The 20691-nt window shown below is 38.1% G+C and overlaps 1 long non-coding RNA gene across 6 annotated transcripts in view; it reads right to left on the reverse strand.

Moving 5' to 3' along the window:
- LOC123789257 (uncharacterized) overlaps nucleotides 1-20691 on the reverse strand; it is a 251998-nt gene that overhangs the window by 173474 nt on the left and 57833 nt on the right. For 5 of the 6 annotated variants that reach the window (XR_015724008.1, XR_015724011.1, XR_015724007.1 and 2 more), the window contains exon 3: nucleotides 10625-10717. This is a non-coding gene — a long non-coding RNA (uncharacterized LOC123789257). The remainder of the gene's footprint in view (nucleotides 1-10624; nucleotides 10718-20691) is intronic. The other variant, XR_015724009.1, reaches the window with a different exon arrangement.

The raw sequence follows: 20691 nt of genomic DNA on the forward strand, positions 1-20691 counted from the left end.
CTGGGCTTTCCTTTGTTGGCAATTTTCTGATTACTGATTCGATCTCCATACTAGTTATAGGTTTGTTCACACTTCTATTTCTTCATAATTTTGTTGGTACATTGTATGTTTCTAGGAATTTATCCATTTCTTCTAGTTACTCAATTCATTGGCATATAATTTTTTTAGCAGTCTTTTATGATGCTTTTTATTTCTGTGGCATCAATTCCAAAATCTTCTCTTCCATTTCTGATTTTATTTTTTGAGTTTTCTTTTTTCTTAGTCTAGCAAAGGGTTTGTCAATTTTATCTTTTAGAAAAACTAACTCTTATTGAATTGATCCCTTTACCATTATGTAATGCTATTCTTTGTTTCTTGTTACAGCAGAAAATTTGCATGGAATAGCTTTTCCATCCCTTCACTTTCAGCATATGTGTGTCCTTAAGTCTAAATTGAGTTTCTTAATTCCAATATCTGTGCACGGATTCACATGGTTTCACTCATTTATGGAACATAAGAAATAGGAAGATCGGTAGGAGAAGGAAGGGAAGAATGAAGGGGGGGATAAACAGAAGGGGGAATGAACCATGAGAGACTGTGGACTCTGGGAAACAAACTGAGGGCTTCAGACGGGAGGGGGGTGGGGGATTGGGATAGGCCGGTGATGGGTATTAAGGAGGGCACGTATTGCATGGTGCACTGGGTGTTATACGCAAATAATGAATCATGGAACATTGCATCGAAAAACGGGGATGTACTGTATGGTGACTAATATAACAAAATAAAAATTATTAAAAAAAATAAATTCAGTGCAATACCAAAAAAATAAATAAATAAAGTTTAAATTCCTGTTTCTATGAAGAAAAAAAAATAAAGTGAGTTTCTTGTAGACAGCATATAATTGGGTGGTTTTGTTGTTGTTTTTATCCATTTGGCCCCTCTATGTCTATGTTTGGATTGGAGAGTTTAATCCATTTACTTTTAAAGTAACTATTGATAGGGTAGGACTTACTATAGCCATTTTGTTATTTTCTAGCGTTGTAGTTCTTTTGTCTGTCTTTTCTACTCTTGCTGTGTTCCTTTGTGTTTTGTTGATTTTTTTTTGTATTGATATGCGTTGATTCCTTTCTCTTTTCCTTTTGTGTAACTTCTATAGGGTGTGTGTGTGTGTGTGTGTGTGTGTGTGTGTGTGGTTACTCTGGGGTTTACACAAAATATTTTACAGTTATAATAGTATAAGCTGATAACAACTTAAGTTCAATTGCATACAAAAACTCCACATTAACTTTCCCCCCAACGTTTACTTTTTATTATTGTTGCCACAATTTACATCTATTTATATTGCACATCATTTGACATATTTTTTAGTTGTAGTTATTTTTAATACTTTTGTCTCTTAAATTTTATACCAGAATTAAAAGTGACTTACCCATCATTGCAGTTAATACAGTATTCTATATTTGTCTATATATTTACCTTTACCAACCAACATTATTATACTTTATCCTCACCATAATCCTCTGGGGCAGGTATTCTCATTCCCATTTCCAGATGAAGAAATGAAGCTCAGAGAAATCTGGGGACTCGCCCAAATGTTCACTTAGTAAGTGAGGACTGAAAGTTCAAATGCATTGAATGCATTGAATACAGGTCTGTTTAACTACAAAGCTGGTGCCTTTATTACTACACTGGTGTGCTAAGGCTAGATGCCAAACCCTGGAGCAGGATCCCATTGTTTAGTTCTCTTTATTGCTATTGAATTACAGGTCTTTAGATTCTCCTGCTAATACATGACCATTCTCTGGGAGCAATAGTTTAGTGTGCCTAAAGCATGATGATCCAACTTTTCGCTTTATGGTGCAATCTTGTTTTCTTGTTTTACAGGATGTCCCTTGCCTGTGTCATCTATCTCAGCTATTATCTCTATGCTGCCCATCCCCGTATCTCCCTTCTAGACCTTCTGTCTTGAGATTTTTCAAATTCAGTACTTTCAAAATCGAACTCATTATCTTCTTGCCCCTCTACCTTTTCAATCCCAAGGTTAGGGAAACCATGCTTCTTTTCCTTCTCCTACATTACTTTCTAGGTCAATGCCACCACTAGCCAATGCTGCCTAAGACGGGAACTTTATTTTTGGTTCTTTGCCCTAGCTCATTCCTTCATTCATTCAACCAGTCACTAAGTCCCATAGATTCTACCCATGATAGCCCCTGCCCCAACCATCCTCTTCCATGTCTTTACTACTACTATGACAGTTCAGGCTCTTACCACCTGTCCCTTGGACAATTACAAGAGCTTCCAGATGTGTCAAATCTCTCCCTATTCCAGTCCACCACTCCTCAGCTCCACCCACCCTACACACACTGCTGCCCTGGCTTAGAATGTAAAGCCAGACTTGAGTCAATCCCAATCAGTTTTACCAGCCTTAGCACCCAACCTCTACCTTGACAGTTCTCAGCTCTAATGAAGCCAAATTTTCTGACTGTTCCTTGAAGGCACCAAACTCTTTTGTACCTTGACCTTCATCTTCTCAGCCTCAAGTAAATACCCTTTTTATTTTTCTCCTGGGTAAACATCTACATATCTTCAGAGAATGAACTCAACGGAATCACCTAATAAGGTCTTCTTTTCCTCCTCGAGACAGTTCTACCTTCCTCTATGTTCACCTTCGACTTTATACATACCCCTGTTATTAATGCACTATGAAAACTTTTTTGCTTGTACTTGTGATTCTCCTTTAATCTGAGAGCTTCTTAATAGCAGAGACATTTCTTTGCGTCAATTTTATTACGAAATATTTTAAGTATCACAGAAGTATGGTTAATAATATAATGAATACCAATGGACTCACCTTCTGGTTTTGCCATATTTGCTTCAGATCTTTTTAATAAATAGAATATTACAGATAGATTGAAGATCTCTGTGTACCTTCTCCCATCCCATTCTCTCTCTTGCCAGAAGTATCCACCACCCTAAATGTGCTGTCTTTCATGTCCACACATATTTTTATGTTTGCTACCTGTGTATGTATCCATAAACAATAACTTTGCAAGTTTTTAAAAAGGTTTTTTAAAAATGATATCATCCTATATGTAGCCTTTTGCAAATGAGTTTTTCTTTTTGCTCACTGTTGTGTTTTGGGGGTATAGCCACATAGGTTGACATGGTACTCCTTTATTTATTTTAGCTACTATGCGGTATTGTTTTATGAACATAATTTATCTGTTCTTTCATTGATCTTTAGGCCTTTTATGATTTTTAATGTCCATGTCCCCAAGCACATATAAAATTTCTCTAAGGTGTAGAAGCACTAGGTCATAGGATATGAATATCTTTCACCTCAGGAGATATGACCACATTGATGGTCACAGTGGTTACACTTATTTATGTTCCTTCCAGCAGTGTAGAGAATTCCTCTTGTTCCCTTTAATCTCTGCTGTCTAGCAAGAGTCTAGCATGCAGGAGATGCACTGCATCTGCCAACAGTGACTAAATGAACAAATAAGTGGTACTTGAATTTATAAAAAGTAACTAGAGGAAGCAGAAACACAAGTACTTTTAAATGAAACCACCAATAATAGAAGGTATAGACCTGTACTATTTAAATATAAATCAATTAAAAGTCAAATTAGATTAAAAATTCAGTCCTTCAGTTGCACTAGCCATATTTCAAGTGCTCAAATGTGGCTACTGGCTACCAAACTGGACAGCACAGATATAGAACCTTTTCACCATGACAGAAAGTTCTATTGAACAGTGCTGTTCTATACTACATATCTTTCTCTTTTCCCCTCCTTCCCCCTCTCCCATCCTCTATCTTCCTCCAGCACATAGTACTTTCATAGAACTATCTCGATGTCTAGAATTCCCACCACACTTGCCTTTTAGGCTGGAGTCCATAATTCATAATTTCTCATCTGTTTTTTTTTCATTTCTAAAAATCGTGGTAAAATATACATAAAGTCTATCTACCATTTGAAGTGTACAATACAGTAGCTTTAAGAACATTAACACTGTTATACCACCATCACCACCATCCATCTCCAGAACTTTTTCATATTCCCAACTGAAACTCTCTAATCATTAAGGAATAACTACCTTTCCCCTTCCCATGCCCTGGCAGTCACCATTCTACTTTCTATCTCTATGAATTTGACCACTCTAGGTACCCCATATATACGGAATCATACAATATTGTCCTTTTGTATCTGGCTTATTCTACTTAGCATAATGTCTCTAAATATCACCCATGTTGTATCATGTGTCAGAATTTCATTCTTTTCAAAGGTTGAATAATATTTCATTGTATGTACATAGCATTCTTCATTTAATTTCATCTTTGTCTTTGTCCCTCAGGTACCAGATGGGTGACTGCCTTGCCAAACAAATGCAAACCCAGCATTAACAATTGATGCACATTAATATGATGATACACTGTTAATACAACACTGAAATGTAGTGTCTTGGAAAGAATAATTGGCCAGGAATGAGGAGATAGGGGTTCTGGTCCCTAGTCCACTACATGACTGCTGAGTGGCCTTGGAGAGCTACCTTAACTTTCCAAGCACTAGTTTTCTCATCTAATTTAAGAAATAAGACCTTTCTGTCACTCTAAAATCCTGTGGGTTTAAGAGTGTTCTTCAACACACTGACTCAAAGTCAAGAAGTAAAGTGGATTTAAAGACATTGTAGCAAAGTGAGTAAGGGAAGAAGTGGCTTCTAAAACTTTCTAATTCCACAAAGAGAGAGAGAGACAGAGAGAAACAGCTTACACTAGGAACAAGGCCATGGTGCATTAGATACTTCAGTGTTTAATGTTTCCTAGCCTAGAGTTACAGGCTGAGTCTTGAAGAATTCTTACCTATTTCATTTAATTTTCAACTTTCTACTAGGCCTCTGAGATCTTCTACATCTTAGTCCCATAGAATATTTCAAAAGAATTGAAGTTTGATATTTTTTGTATAGAATTGATTTTTTATTCTACATTGTTATTATTCTCTAGTTTATTTCCTTTTATTTTTTTCATTTATAAATTATTATGATTCTCTGATCATTACTCTTTGGAGATATGGTTATTCCCAAATGCAGTTAAGACCGACCCCAGAAAGTAAACAATAGTGATGTGGCCAAGAAAGGAGCATGGATTGATGCCATTCCCCTGACTGTAAGCCAGCTGGAAAATGACATGGAAAGGAAGGAAAGAAATTTGAAAGTCTCATCTTCTTACACTTTCTAAATTTCATCCCTAGTTGTAGTATTTACTTGTGTTATCATTGTTACTGTTTCTGACTATTCTTCTATGGACTCAAGGCAAATAAACCAACATATAACTTTATTATGCCCATTTTCTTCATGTATTTTGAGGATTTAGCCTGTGGACACATATGGCACTAACTCATTAATTTTAACCACTGCATATTATTATGTTTTATGAACACAGCATAATTTACTTATCTGTTCCTCCATTGATTCTTAGGCTGTTTTCAATTTGTCATTGTACATTTCTCCATAAACACATGTGAGGGTGCTCTCAAAACCTTGCTACATGACCCAGGTTTAGGAAGTTTGCTTTCCTTAATTTTTGATACAAAATTTCTATGAACCCCAAGGAGTTCATTCATTCAAGAGAAATAAACTGAGTGCAGAGATACTAGGAAAAGCAAAAAGAAAGCCTCTGTTCTCAAGGAAGGGCCATTGGAATGGGATAATAATCAAATAATAGTGCAAATAAATGTAGCATTACAAGTGCAATAAATAAGAATTTGAAGGAAAAGTCCATCACCCTATAAGCATTAAACAGGGAGATGGTGTTCTTAATTCAGAGCCTCATGTTGGTCTTCCTGAAACTGTGTGCTTGGTCTGAAGGGCGAAAAAGGAATGAATAAGAACTAGTCTAGTAAGGAATATGGGGTTTGGGTTGAGGTAGGTGTGGGAAAACATCATAAGCAGAGGGCTGCCCGGGCTAGAAGAGAAAGTGGCCATTTTAGAGAGCAGGCCTATTTGGCTGGAACAAAGAGTAAAGGGAAAGAAGGCTTGAGAAAAACTTGAAAACAATATAGGCCAAAGAACACAAAACTTTTTGGCTTTTACTCTAAGGTGAGGGAACACCATGGGCTGGGGTTAAGCTGGGAACTGATACTATCATATTTGGCTTTTAAAACAAATTCATGGGCTTCTACATAGAAAAGCCTTTGTTGGGATCCCTGCTCCAATTTCTGCTGAACGTATGAATATCTTGCAGTTACTGGCAGGACTCAGTCATTCTCTTGAAGAATGATCTGAAATGAAGAAATGCTCTTCTGCAGAAGCATCTGCTTTTAAGGCAGGATGCACAGCAGAGTGAGTGAAAAAGGCTTGATATCTTCCATGAAGTGGTACAAATCTTTAGTGAAATAGAAAATGTAAAAGAGAAATCAAGGTTAAGGGAGACTCTATCTACAGAATAGAAAAAGAATGGGGAGGAAAGAGAGGCTGAGGGCCTGGCTCTATGAAAATTTTCTTGGCCAAGCCAATGGGTACAGAGATCAGGATGAGTCAGGCAAAACACAGGGAGAAGGCATTAACAGAGACTTCAGTTGAAATTTTGAAGGAAAATATGGTTCTTTAGGCAATCCAAAGCGGACCAAATAGCTCATAAATTGCACAACACAGCAACTAAAATCCTATAGCCTCTAGGAGGTCTGAGCGCGCCTAGACTCAGCCCATGATTAATCTCTCCTCTGTCTTAGAAAATCAAAGTCATAATATAAAGCTTGTGGTACCAACATTGTAATAGTTCCCGCTGCATAACTCATAAGCACCATTCCATGCTCCCCCTGCTCTGGCCCCTGTCTCAGTTCAGGAAACATACTTGACAACGCTATCATGACTCGAAGAACCAACTTTCACTCCCCCTATTATTTAGCACTGTTTTTTCTTCTCATACTTCGAGTAGACATTTAGTTTCTAAGACAAAGGGAAAAAAAGAGTTCTGAGACTCAGTTTGCAGTGGGGGAAATGCTTTGCAATCAGAGGGCTGAAAAAACTTTTCTGGAAAACAATGATTTTATTTGGCTTTTTCCAAAAGTATGTATAAGCATAAGAATGACTCAGATGCTAACAAAAATATAATCACAGAGAAGAACCTGATTGAAGCATAATTGATTATGTTGGACAATTACGAATGCCCTTATTAAATAATTGCATTTAAACCACATGATAGTTTTATAACTGATTTATAAAAACAAAATTGTGAAAGTTTAAGTGACATAATTGTTCTCAGTATCACTACAATTTTCAGATGAAGCAATTTAGCCTTAGAAGCAATTTCACTTCTCATTGTAATGTTATTTTGGTGTCAGGCTGCAAGCTTTTGTTCCACTTCAGAGTTCTAGGAATAATGATTAACACTTCCCTCTCCTTGGTTGAATCAATGATGCATTTTTCTTTTTCTTTTTTTTTTTTTTAAGATTTTATTTATTCATTTGACAGAGATAGAGACAGCCAGCGAGAGAGGGAACACAAGCAGGGGGAGTGGGAGAGGAAGAAGCAGGCTTCCAGCGGAGGAGCCTGATGTGGGGCTTGATCCCAGAACTCCAGGATCATGCCCTGAGCTGAAGGCAGATGCTTAATGACTGAGCCACCCAGGCGCCCCAATGATGCATTTTTCTAGTGTATCAGTCTTTTGCCTTTTGCTGCAGACTCACTAGGTCATTAAAAGACGGTTTGCAGGCCTCCGACTATGTATATGGTTTCAATTTAATAAGAATGTAGTAGCTTCTGTATGGATGTGGGAAATATAAATCTTTCTTAGACTAGGGGTAATGTGAATTTAGAATAAACGTGGCAAAAACAAACTGTCTTACATTTGAGGGTTTCAACAAATAATATCAAGACCTTGCACAGTTTTCTCTCAAAATTACATCCCCTACTGGAAGCAATCTAGGAAATGGCCTGGTATCTCTGGCACATCTCCTAGAATGTTAATCAAAGGTCTATATTTTCAGGTGCATGAATAAAGGACCTTGGGACATTCAGCAGATAAAAGCTAATACCATTAACATTCCTTTATTGAGTTTATGTGAATTAAATAGTTTTATACAACTACTGTCTCAGTATCACACACAACTCCCAAGGCATGTTCTACCCTGGTAATAAGAGCTAAACCTGCTGTATTTCATTTCAGCCTTGCTGATAGCATTTATCAGCAAAATCTGGCTAAAAATGGAATATGCAACTTAAGCCTGATCATAACTGGGCTGCAGAGAAGGAAAGTGGGGGATTATCTGGGGACTGGGAGCACAAATATAAGATTGTATAGTCATTGTGTACTATAGGCCTTTTGGCAAACTGTAGTGTAAGCCCTAGCTGACAGGCCTTTTCACAACTGACAGAAGAAAATATGAAACTTAAATTCTTCATGACAGATAAATCTGCTGAATGAAAGGAAGACCAACAGGATAACTGTGGGACAAAAAACATATTGCTTTTGGGTAACTCCCTTAAATCTACCTCTTTTGTGAATATACAAAATAGGCATTCAATGAATATCTTCTAAACTCCTACCTACCAGCTTTGCTAAGCAAGCTGTTAAGTTGGAATGATAAAATAAGCATCTTTTCTTCAGCAGATGAATACAAAGTCTTATAAGACAGAGGTGGCAGATTAAATTTAATATGTGGGCATGAAAGACATTTCCTGGATGACTATCAACTGGAGTGGATTTCTTGAACCAAAGTTGACATGTTACTATTGTAGAAGGCTTATTAATTGAGATATTAAATATACCTAATCCACCCTGATGGGGATCTTTGTCAAATTAAAAAATATGACTATAAGTAATTGCTCTTTTCTGTCAGTGGGTCCCAAGTCCATGAAATGTAACCAGAGACCATCTCTTAGGATTACTATCATTGGCCTTTCCATTGGTGACACATACTTTAACCCTTGTCAAGGGCCCTGGGGCCTCCAGGGGTCTAGGGTTCTTTGCCTTTCCCATGCTGGTTTAGCATGGGCATTTTTTCCTTATTTATCCTGATCAGCTCTACTAGTTCTGTCCAATTCCAGTGGCAGCCTATGGAAAACTACCTCAAACCATGAGAAGCCAAATTAAACTGAAAAGTAGTTTCTCTTATAGTTTTTTTTTTTAAAATCCTTGCAGTTATTTAGTTATTTATTGTATAACCTCACTGCTCTTTGGCATTTCCTGGAGGAAGCTTTCTGTGCAGCACTGCTTCTGGGGGAAAGGAGGGATTAATACAGGCTGCTGTTTTTATTAATGAATGGCTGGACCGCCTTGGCAAATCCCAGGTCAAGCTGATAGACAATACCTTGCTGAGATAGCCCGAAGCAAGTTTCAGAGCCCAAGAGCAGGTCTGCCTTGAACTGTCACTTTCCCTGGTTGCCACAAAATTTATGGCTAATCTCCACAAAAAAATCAAGGTGAGAACTAGACAGCAGTGGGGAGAGAGAGAGGGAGAGAGAGAGAGAGAAGGAGTCTGAACGGGTGAAAGGAAAGATGAAACTGGTAAGAGTGCTAAGGGTCATTTTTCTGAGACTTCATGCCCTGACCAGCGTGGGTTCTTCCACCAGTCAGAAAGTCCTGGAATGTCTGACAGCAGGACTAGGGTACAGTGTCAGGCCATGGGAATCACCCACCAGGTCATAGGGAGGAGGAAGAAAGACAGCGAGAGGCACAGTTAGAAAGACTATAAAAAGGAGTAGGAGGGAGGGGAGCAGAAAGAGGTGGAGGAGGAGGAAGAGGAGGAGGAGGTGGGGGAGGAGGAGAGCCAGCCTGGAGTCTGAAAGAAGAATCCAGGCGCCACAGTGTAACAGCTGCCTCAGGTATGCTAGCCAGTCTCAGCCCGTTCCCAGCTCTTGTTGGCAAGCCCAAGGCTCAGGCGCGCACACGACATATGCGCGAGTGCGCATGCGCACACACGCTCTGAGCTGTGTCTGTTGTAAAGAAGCTTCTGGCCTGTCTGCAGTAGTGTCTTTCAGATCCTCGCAGAGAGAGCTGGGCTTGTTGGGCACCGCTTTTCATAACTGTGGTAAAACTGCCTAAGACCTTGGTAAATAACAAAATCTACTCAAATACAAAGGGATTTAATTTACTCTAAAGATTATTATGTTTTGTCTGCTGGATTAGAATTGCTTCCAAAGTCATTAGAGAAACTCAACATTAGCACTTACTTCTCTATAAAGAAACAAACCACACACACACAAAGGTGCAGCATTATACAGTAATTATCCAAAATGCTACCGCTTGGAATAATAAGGATGCTGTGTGTTTACACATCATCTTTCTTCTCCTAAGAATTCAAATAGCTACACCACCCATATCCCATTATTCCTATCAACAGTCTTTAATCAGCTATGCGGGTGGCAAGGATAATTATCTATATTACATAGCAGGCGTAACTGAGGCACAGAGAGGCATTCAGGATCACACAGTAAGGAAAGAGCAATTCTGGACTTACCATATAAAACATTAACCGTCAGGAGTTTTGCTGTTAAAAATATATATTCCTCTTTTCCATCTTGATTTTCTTAAAACAATTTACACAGAGCCTTTCCTCTTTGGGGATTCATCTCTGACCCCTTCTTTATGTGCAGTCTCTACCTTAGCACTTAACAATGTGTTGTAATACTTCGTTTATTTGCCTACCTCTTTCCTGATAATATGTTCTTGAAGGCCAGGACTTGCTCATCTCTGTTATCTCCAGTGCTTGGAACATGGTTGATGTTTCTTAAATGTCTGCTGGTGAAATGAATGAAAGAGAAAAGAATGAATGAATTAATGGACAATCTTCTAAGAAGAATTTCTGACAAGGTAACAATAAATGCAAATTTGGGCCTAAACTAAATATGTCTGATCTGATTTTATCTTTGCTGTGACAGATATGTCCACCTCATGAGCCTACTTTTAAAAATCCAGTGAATACACTTAGAGCTAATTCCTTCCCTGCCTGGGCTGTTGGATTTATTGTTTGGAACAATAAACTGAGACTCATGGAAATACTAGGGTTTCAGATGGTCTATTGTAATTATTTTCCCCATAGCACCCCTCCCCCTTTTTGATATCTAAGGGAAAGCATTTTAGGTGTGGAGGTTTGGGGGAGTATTAATATATAGTTATTATGCTGTCCCAAAAACCCTTTCCTCTGTGTATTGAGTCTTAAAGCCAGACTGTTTTGGGGGGAGGGGGTGCAGACCCCAAAATAACAATAGGAAAAATGATTGCTCTTCAAGGAGACTACAAATTTAACTCTCTTTTATACATTTTTTTCGGTGATCAATACAAAAAAGGCAAGGTAATATATGTTAATCTTTACCAGATGTACTTTATGTATCCCCTTACGTTGGAAGCCTAGCAGGAGTAGAATGTCACAACAGACATTTACTGAAATACCTGGGGAAATGTAACAAAAAGTGTTAGAGGAAAATGGTCTTTCAGCTAAATTACCTAATATATTTGCTAATGGTATCTGATTTAAAAGCCATAAAAATACCAAGTTAAAAGCACATTAGATGATGTGTTATATTTATAAGTGTTTGTCACCTTGGCAACAAAAGCTATATTCCAAATCTAACACTAGCTATGATGGGCCAAGACCTTTTAAAATTGGTAAATACTTCTTTATGGCAATGATCTGCTTTCAGCTACTGAATGTTAGAACTAGAAAAAGCAAGTTCTTCATTGCATAGCAAGTTTTTTGCTAGCTTTCTACTATGGATAAGCTTTTTCTTTCTATTAGTAAGCGTGGTTTATTCCTGACAAGAAAAACAATGCATTTTCAAATAAAGCATCAGTCTTAATTGCACTCAGAAATGCAGATATAATAGCTTGAAGAATCCTAAAGATAAGAGTTTATCTATCAACTTTATATTTCAGTTTATCAACCATAGGACTGACCTTGGATCATGTATGAAATATCAGCATATACTATAAAATCGACCTTATCCTACAAAAATCTATCCGCCTAAATGACTGGATGGAATATGTCTAGCTTAATAGGGGAAATTTTCACATACCTTTACCTTCCAAGTGAGTTGCATGAGGACTGAAAAATTATCTGTCACTGTGCCTCACTAAAATTCTGCTTCCAAATTATATCTAATAAAATTAGATGATTTGGTGATGGGAACCCATGCTTTAAAAGGTAGATTTCAGGTAGACCTGAAAGAGGTTTAGACTGAACTCTTACTATTCTTCTCTCATTTTTCAAGTTGCAATCTGCTTTCCAAATCCTATAAAAAATGTTTGGGTTACGTGCCAGTCGAAGATTATAATTCCAAGAGTCTAACTAGATTCCCATGCGGTTGAACTAATTTTCAGAAGTAAACCATGGAAAAGGTCTGGGTAAACACACATTCTCTGTGGGCTGTGGCTGTTCACTGGGAACCTAGACAAGTTGTCTCTACAGCCTGCTTGGGAAAACTCAAACCCAACTCATGATCTGTAATCATGCTCAGCAGGTTCTCAGATAGAGGAGCAGATCAAAGGGCTAAAGACCATCACCCCCATGTAACTTTTCTAACACAAGGAGACCATATCCTTCTCCTACCTAGAAGAAATCAATAAAAATTCCCTACCACATCAGCCCAAAGTAAATATTGCAAGGAAGTATGTCATTGCTTCCTTTTTATTTTCTAAGAAATATGGTATTCTTAGTGAACATAAGAAGTTTTAGTCTATGTGATAGAGATATAGTAGTGCACAAAGGGAATGTTCTAGAAGACAGATGAGCCTCCAGCCTAGAACTAATAAATCAAGGTAGTACCTTTGAGTTCAAACATAAATTATGTGAACAAAGCTGACAAAATACATTAAACATAGTTAACCAGATTTACTTTTCACTGAAGGCAAAGAATCATATGGATTGACATGTATTCTAGTACTTAAACAAATTCTTCGTTTGACTGATAAATGTAACTCTTGAGAATGCATTCCGATTACATCACCTTACCACTAAGCCCTTTGTTTAACTCCTAATGAATCAATTACCCAGCCATAATCTGTTGGTAAATTTAAAAGAAATTGTCTGTTTTTTACTCAATATGTTTTAAATAGCCTAGATGAAAATTAAAGCATCTTGTTTAAAAAGCATCATATATTATTTAAAGCATTGACTACATAATCTCATTTCACTCTCCAGAAAATATAAGCAAAAGGCTACAGCCTAAATTTTATCAAGTATAAAGACACAGATAATTCATAATAACTACCTCAGCTGAGTGAAAATATAACATGCAGCATCACTCAAATTTCTTCCCAAGGGAATAATGGTCCTACAAGGGAAGGGACTGATTTTTCCCTCAATTTTATATCCTCTGCATGGTAGCCAAGCAATATATATTTGTACAATTATAAATGTCACACAAATGAACTTCAGTAAGTCTATGTCATGTATTCCCCATGAAACACACAAATTGAGGAATGACCATCTTACACAAATAGGGAGCTAAGAAAAAATGTTAGAGGTAGAAGCAAAATAATATGATTTATTTCCATGTTCTTGATACTTATGTGTAGACGTGTTTGCCTTATAGACCTGAAAGATGAGCAGAAATTAGGTAAAGAGAATGGGCCCACCAACATAACCCAAAGTGGGAAGTGAGAATTAGCACAGCAGGAACGTTAAGGAGACTTGCCTTGCTGGAGTGAAGACTGTAGGTTTAGAAGTGATAGGAAATGTGGTTAAGTAGGTAGAGTGTAGTCAGTTGTAGACCAAGAAAGGAAACCAAAATGTGCTGAACTCCAGGCCTTGCACAGAGGTTCCCTCAGGTTGTTCCTCAGGACAAGACTGTGAAGTGGGTATGATTATCCTTACAGACTGGAGAAAGTCTCAGAAAGTTTAGATACCTGACTCAGTGGCTCTCAGAAAGTATGTGGTAAAGACGAGCCATTCTTCCTGTGACACTATATTGTATTGAAAACTGGGCAGAGAGGTGTAGAGATTAACACACACAGGAAGCAACAGCTTTAAACCAAGTCCAGAAAAGTTGAATTGGAATAAATGATTTAAAAATACAAATGGCTTAATAGGATCCCTAACTGCCCTGGAATTTTTCCATGTGTGAAATGAGCAACATTATCACATAATCATGTTCTTAACCTCAACAGGGAGGCTTGATTAATTTTCAGTTACAAATTTTAGAGTAGTACTGATTAAGACCTTGCTGCTTAGGGTGTTACTGTTCCTCATTCCAGAAAACCCCAGGTCCAATTTGGAAAACATAAAATATTCTAAAGGCAGATCTAGTTATGGAAATGTAGACATTGTCTTGTATTGGCAACCTGACCAATGTGTTGCTACACCCCTCCCTTTGTGGTTTACATTCTGCTTCCATATACGACACTGGCATCCCATTCGGAAGTTGATTGTTGTGTTTTGGTTTATGTTTCATACAACAACTGCCCTGAGCCACTTCTAAGAGAGGATAACAATGACAAATTTGAAATTTTCTCCCCAGGAAAAGAGGCTGTGGAGGCTGTGGTGAAAACACCAGATGACATTTAAGCAACTACCATTAAAGGCATTTTAATTTTCTGTTGACAAACATGATTTTCCAAATGATTTACAGTGAAGTTTCTGGGCTGACAGCCATACAGCCTGTCTAGGACTATGTTTTCTGGCTCTACAAAAGTGCTAATGAAATCTTCATTCTTCTGTGAGCGACTCAATGTCTTGAAAGCCACAGTGCTATTTAGGTTCCTGGTTCCCCAGCTTCTGCTGTCACCTTCCTTCAGAGTCCCTTGGCCCCCCTGACTTGTTTTTTGGATCAGGCTCTCCCAATCCCAAACTCTAATGTCAGACTCAAGAAAGACAGCAGAGCTTTAAGGAGCATTGGTTCCATACTTGGCAGCATGTGTATCTATCAGCAAAAGCAGCCTCCTTCTCAGACCCCCCTTCTTCAGCTTGGAGTTTCATCCGGTTCAGGGGATTCAGTCTCCACTAACTTCAGTGTATCTTTTCCTGTCTTGAATGCTGCCTGCTTTATTAGCTTTCAAGATACCCAGTTTCTCTTAAAAGTAAAGCTCTGTTGGGGTGCCTGGGTGGCCCAGTCGTTAAGCATCTGCCTTCGGCTCAGGTCATGGTCCCAGGGTCCTGGGATCGAGCCCCGCATTGGGCTCCCTGCTCAGTGGGAAGCCTGCTTCTCCCTCTCCCTCTGCCCCTGCTTGTGTTCCCTCTCTCTCTGTCAAATAAATAAATAGAATCTTTAAAACAAAAAAAAGAGTAAAGCTCTGTTGTGCTCTTGTTAAGTTTTCCTCTCTGACTTGTTATACTCGAGTCTGGAACTTGCCTGGTCCTTAAGGAAACTTGCCTGCCCTTCTGTTTGTTTGGATTTTCACTTTTGTTTTTGATATCATTTTGTACAATATTTTCATATTACAGACAAGAAAATCAAAATGTGATGAAGTTGGGAAATTTGCCCAAGTTCTCAAGACTAATTATTTGAACTCAGGTCTACTAATTTTGAGATGTATATGCTTTTACATGTTCAGGCTAAGGTTATTAGATGCCCTCTTTTAAGACACTATCCCCTCTATTGGTTATTTTATCGAACATGTCAAGAAATCTTTGAGAAAGAAAGCTGTTCCCCAATTTAAAAAAAATGTTAAAATAAAAAGCTAAATACCTGTCCTTGTTCAAGGATATTAGTCTATGGGAGGTTTTGTTTATGAGGTTTTTAAGAAATGCAGTGGTTTTTTTTAAACATGAGCTTGTTTTATCAGTCAATCTGCTTCTAAACTGTTATTATGGAAAGACTTCCATTTTATTAAAATGGTCTCTTCCTCTGGAAGAAGTTTTGCAATAGTATAAAAAGTGAAAAATAATTTTCCATGTCAAGGACATGGTTTTTGTTATTCTCGTACATGAATTCTAGCTGAGAGATTGCCCATTTTCATTTCTCCACTTCCACATCTTGCCTTATGATTCCACTCTCCATCTCACCCACAACAGTCCTTTCATTCCAAGGAAGGGACTTGTCACCAGTTTGTCCCCTCAGCCCTGAAAATGTCAATAGAGCCTTTTGCCAAGTCTATTACATTTTAAGACATCTTACATTATATTGAAATACAGTAGATACCCAGTGATTTAAAAAATCAGTAGCTATCTTAGTGGTTTTTTTAATAATTTTTATTTTGTTATATTGGTTAAATTGTGGAAGGAGCCAAGATGCCCTTCAACAGATGACCGGATTAAGAAGATGTGGTCCATATATACAATGGAATATTACTCAGCCATCAGAAAGAATGATTACACAACATTTGCAGCAACATGGACAGGACGGAGGAGATTATGCTAAGTGAAATAAGTCAAGCAGAGAAAGACAATTATCATATAGTTTCACTCATTTATCTCAGTGTTTTGAAGGCCTCATATTTATGGGAACTAGAGATGCCATATGTTCTACAAGGGTTTTCATTGAACAGAATTTATATTAAATAAAGCCACAAATTGGTATTAGGGATCATATGATAGAAAATAAAAACAACAAGAAATTACAATGAGATGTGATATAAGAGTCTGTGTTGAATTTTATCCTTCCTATACATCTTAGCTTTTTCTGGAATGGTAGTAAGTCTTCTTCATATGGTACTCACCTGGCTGCCCCCTTACGCACATGGTCTATACAATACCTTCTCTCAGTCTTTAACCCTGTGTTCCTGTTATGTCCCAGTTGTTTGGACATGATTCTGCTGCTGAGTGTGGAGTACCAGGAAGGACCAATATCTGAAGCATCTGATTTTTTTTAATGTTTTTTTATTATATTATGTTAGTCACCATACAGTACATCCCTGGTTTCTGATGTAAAGTTCGATGATTCATTAGTTGGTATAACACCCAGTGCACCATGCAATACGTGCCCTCCTTACTACCCATCACCAGTCTATCCCATTCCCCCACCCTCCTCCCCTCTGAAGCCCTCAGTTTGTTTCTCAGAGTCCATAGTCTCTCATGCTTCATTCCCCCTTCTGATTACCCCCCCCTTCTTTATCCCCTTCTTCCTCTATTTGACCACTCTCTCACACCATACACAAAGATAAACTCCAAATGGATGAAAGACCTCGATGTGAGACAGGAATCCATCAAAATCCTAGAGGAGAGCATAGGCAACAACCTCTATGACATCGGCCAAAGCAACCTTTTTCATGACACATCTCCAAAGGCAAGAGAAACAAAAGATAAAATGAACTTTTGGGACTTCATCAAGATAAAAAGCTTCTGCACAGCCAAGGAAACAGTCAAAAAAACTAAGAGGCAGCCCACGGAATGGGAGAATATATTTGCAAATGATGCTACAGATAAAAGACTGGTATCCAAGATCTACAAAGAACTTCTCAAACTCAATACGTGAGAAACAAATAAACAAATCATAAAATGGGCAGAAGATATGAACAGACACTTTTCCAATGATGACATACAAATGGCTAACAGACACATGAAAAAATGTTCAAAATCATTAGCCATCAGGGAAATTCAAATCAAAACCACACTAAGATACCACCTTACGCCAGTTAGAATGGCAAAAATTGACAAGGCAAGAAACAACAATTGTTGGAGAGGATGTGGAGAAAGGGGATCCCTCCTAAATTGTTGGTGGGAATGCAAGTTGGTACAGCCACTCTGGAAAACAGTGAAGCATCTGACTTTTATCTGACTGGAGTTCTGTGTCTTTCAGGAACTAACTACAGTCAAAGGCAAGGCAAATCTTTTCTTTCATGGTTTTTAATTTTGGTATCTTGTTGTCTTCTCTACTCAACCCTACCCAGAAGTCTTAAAACTATTCTATTTTCTTCTCAAAGTTTTAAAATTTTGGAGTTTTGCTATTCATGGGTAAATCACCAAACCATTCTGAAGTACACGAGTGTGTGTGTATGTATGGAGAGAGAAAAAGAGAGTCAAGTATGGCTCTTTTCTTCCTATAGCTAGTTTTCTCAGCATATTGCAGTGACTAGTCCACTCTTTTCACTGATCCTCATTGCCAGCCCTGTCATATATGAAGTTTCCATATTGTGTGAGTCTCTTCCTAGACATTCCATTCTGTTCTGTCAGTTTTCCCAAAGGAACAATACCACTTTACCTTATTAGTCATTGCTCTGGAATAAATTTATATTTGGTAAAGCAAGTCCCTTCACCTTGTTCTACTAGTTCTTCAGGAGTATCTTGGCTATTCTTAGTTCTTTCTTCTTCCAAATGTGTTTTAGAATCAACTTTTCAATTAAAAAACCTATCTTCTGTAACTATATTAATATTAGACAAATATTATTATAAGGAAATCACCTTATTTTGCAAAATTTGAATTCTTATAACTCAGCATTTATTTATATCTTACAAATTTTATAGTTACTGTATTCTTGATGATGTAAGTATATATCTGCTGATGAAACAGAGAAATTCTGGTACAAAATTAATTTGACCATCCTTGTACTACATTAGCTTTATTTGCTTATTCCTATCCGATTGGCTCATATGATCTTTTTCTAGATCATTTATGTGTTTGCATCAGTTAGGATTCTGTATTAGTCAAGGTTCAATGCAGGAAAGAAAGACCACTTCAGGTATTTATAAACAGGAGGAATTTAATACAGAAAATGAGTTCTTATAAAATCATTGGAAGTACAGAAGGATCAGACTGTAGTCTGGGTCTCCAGAAGTGATGGCAGAATAATAAAGAACTAACGCAGCAGCTTACCTCCACTGAGGCACCATCAGAGCCATGCCTAAGTGAAGAAAATGCTACCACTCAGCTGCCACTGCTACCAGCACTTCTGGGTACCCAAGAGATTACAGTGCAGGGGTTGGGAGATCAGAGCAAGCAGGCCACTGCTGCTGCTGCCATCACCCCAATTTCTCATCAACAAGGAAGCTCGAGAGTGGATAGTGGGACTCTGCAGCAGAGAAATCTCAGATTTTCACAACCACGTTTATCAAAAAAGACTACCAAAATGGAACAGGATAAAGGCCTCTGTCTCATTTCAAATTTTTAAACCTTATACTAATGCATCAAATTAATGGAACTGGAATTACACCCAGAATTATTATATATTATAACTCTAGGTGTAAGAGAGTATGAGAAATGAGGGTATTGGCTTTCAAGCCTCTCCAGTTAGAATAATAGTGGAATGGAAGCCAACTGATTCCATCCATGTTGTCAAGCATGGTTTGGTTGCAAGCAACAAAAATTGACTCTGGCTAACATAAGCAAAAAAAGCAATTTATTAGAAAGACAGTGGTTACACAGCCAAGAAAAAAATATTCTAATCTTGGAAAAGGCAGAAACCAGGGCAGCTCTGAAGATCTAGGTAATGAAACTTAAGAACATACTCTCTCTCTTTAGTATCTTGCCACTGGATGGCTCAGTTCCATCTGCTTTATATCTGTTCACAGGATTCCATCCCTGGGTATCACCCTTTGAGACACCAATTTTCAGAAAACAGAGTTTCATTGCTTTATTTAGGGTCAACTGGTGGTAGTGGTGGGAGGGCAGGGTCCCTTGACTGACAATTCCTCCAGAATCTCCTATAGTAGAGAGGCAGTAGATATGTGAAGGGAAGCATGATGGGTAGACAAAAGATATCAGTTATCTGCCCCAGTGCAATGTCTGATCTTGGCATTGCGTAGAAGTTACTTACTAGTTGGAATACTTATGCCACAAAGCTTTTGCAAAACACTGAAAGTAGAACACGTTTACTTTCATTAGAATTATAGACTTGAATATTTCAGTATAGATCGTTCAGGTATACAGGCAAGTTTTGCTACATGTTTTAAATATCTCACTTAATAAGTATAGAAAATGAAGTTCTTCAAGGAGTATAAAGGGTTTCCTTTGCATAATGTTACACAAATTGATTTATAACCAGATACAGAGGCCACTCTTTTGGAAGTGTTTCAATATGTGCCCTAATAATTAAAGTGCTCTTTGTCTTCAACTGGCTTTCTCATATAGGAAGTATATTTTGGATCCTCATCCATATATAACACTTACAAGCGGTACATTTCAGAGAGCATCCCCTGATTTACACTTACCTGCCTTATCTGATGTTTGCATCTGTAAGGACCCTGAGCTGTCATGATGACAACATGATTCAAAATTAATGACAAATGGAAATTCACAGGCCCCCAGAAAAGTTTCTCCCACACTGCTCAGAAAAAACTTCATGCCAACATACTGGAAAGTTGCTGACAAAATGGGGATTGTGACCCACAACAGAATGTGTTCCCCAAATCACCACCTTATTAGCAAGAATCCTCCAAAATAAATTCTAATGAAGACTCCAATATTTTGAAGGGTCAAAACCATTACCAATATGAATTCCTCATTTGCTTGGCCATCAGTTGGGGAAGATCTAAAGAAAACTGCTTGTTTCCAGGTCTCTCTCATACTCATTCCTCCTTCTGCTTTCACCCTCTGTGATGATGGAATTACTGCTCCCAGGTCTTTACTCTCTCTCCAGGGTCTCCTATTTCCCCATCCCACTAATGCCCAGGCTATGTGACTTCCTTTGACCAATGAGATGCTTACAGATGTCATGGGCATTTAGGCTTGGAGCTGTTGGTGCAGTGGAACTTGCTCTCTCTTGGGCCTCTGTCTTTGCCATGAGAAGAATATGCCTCAACTAGCCAGCTGTTCTGAAAAAGATGGGGAGCATAGCCCCCAGGCTGACCTACAGACCTGCATCTTAAAGCTGAGAAGCCCATTAGATCTCAACTAGTCTAGGGC

The sequence above is a fragment of the Ursus americanus genome, chromosome 3, assembly GCF_024610735.1.
Source record: "Ursus americanus isolate L20-20 chromosome 3, mUrsAme1.1.p, whole genome shotgun sequence".
In the NCBI taxonomy this organism is placed as follows: domain Eukaryota; kingdom Metazoa; phylum Chordata; class Mammalia; order Carnivora; family Ursidae; genus Ursus; species Ursus americanus.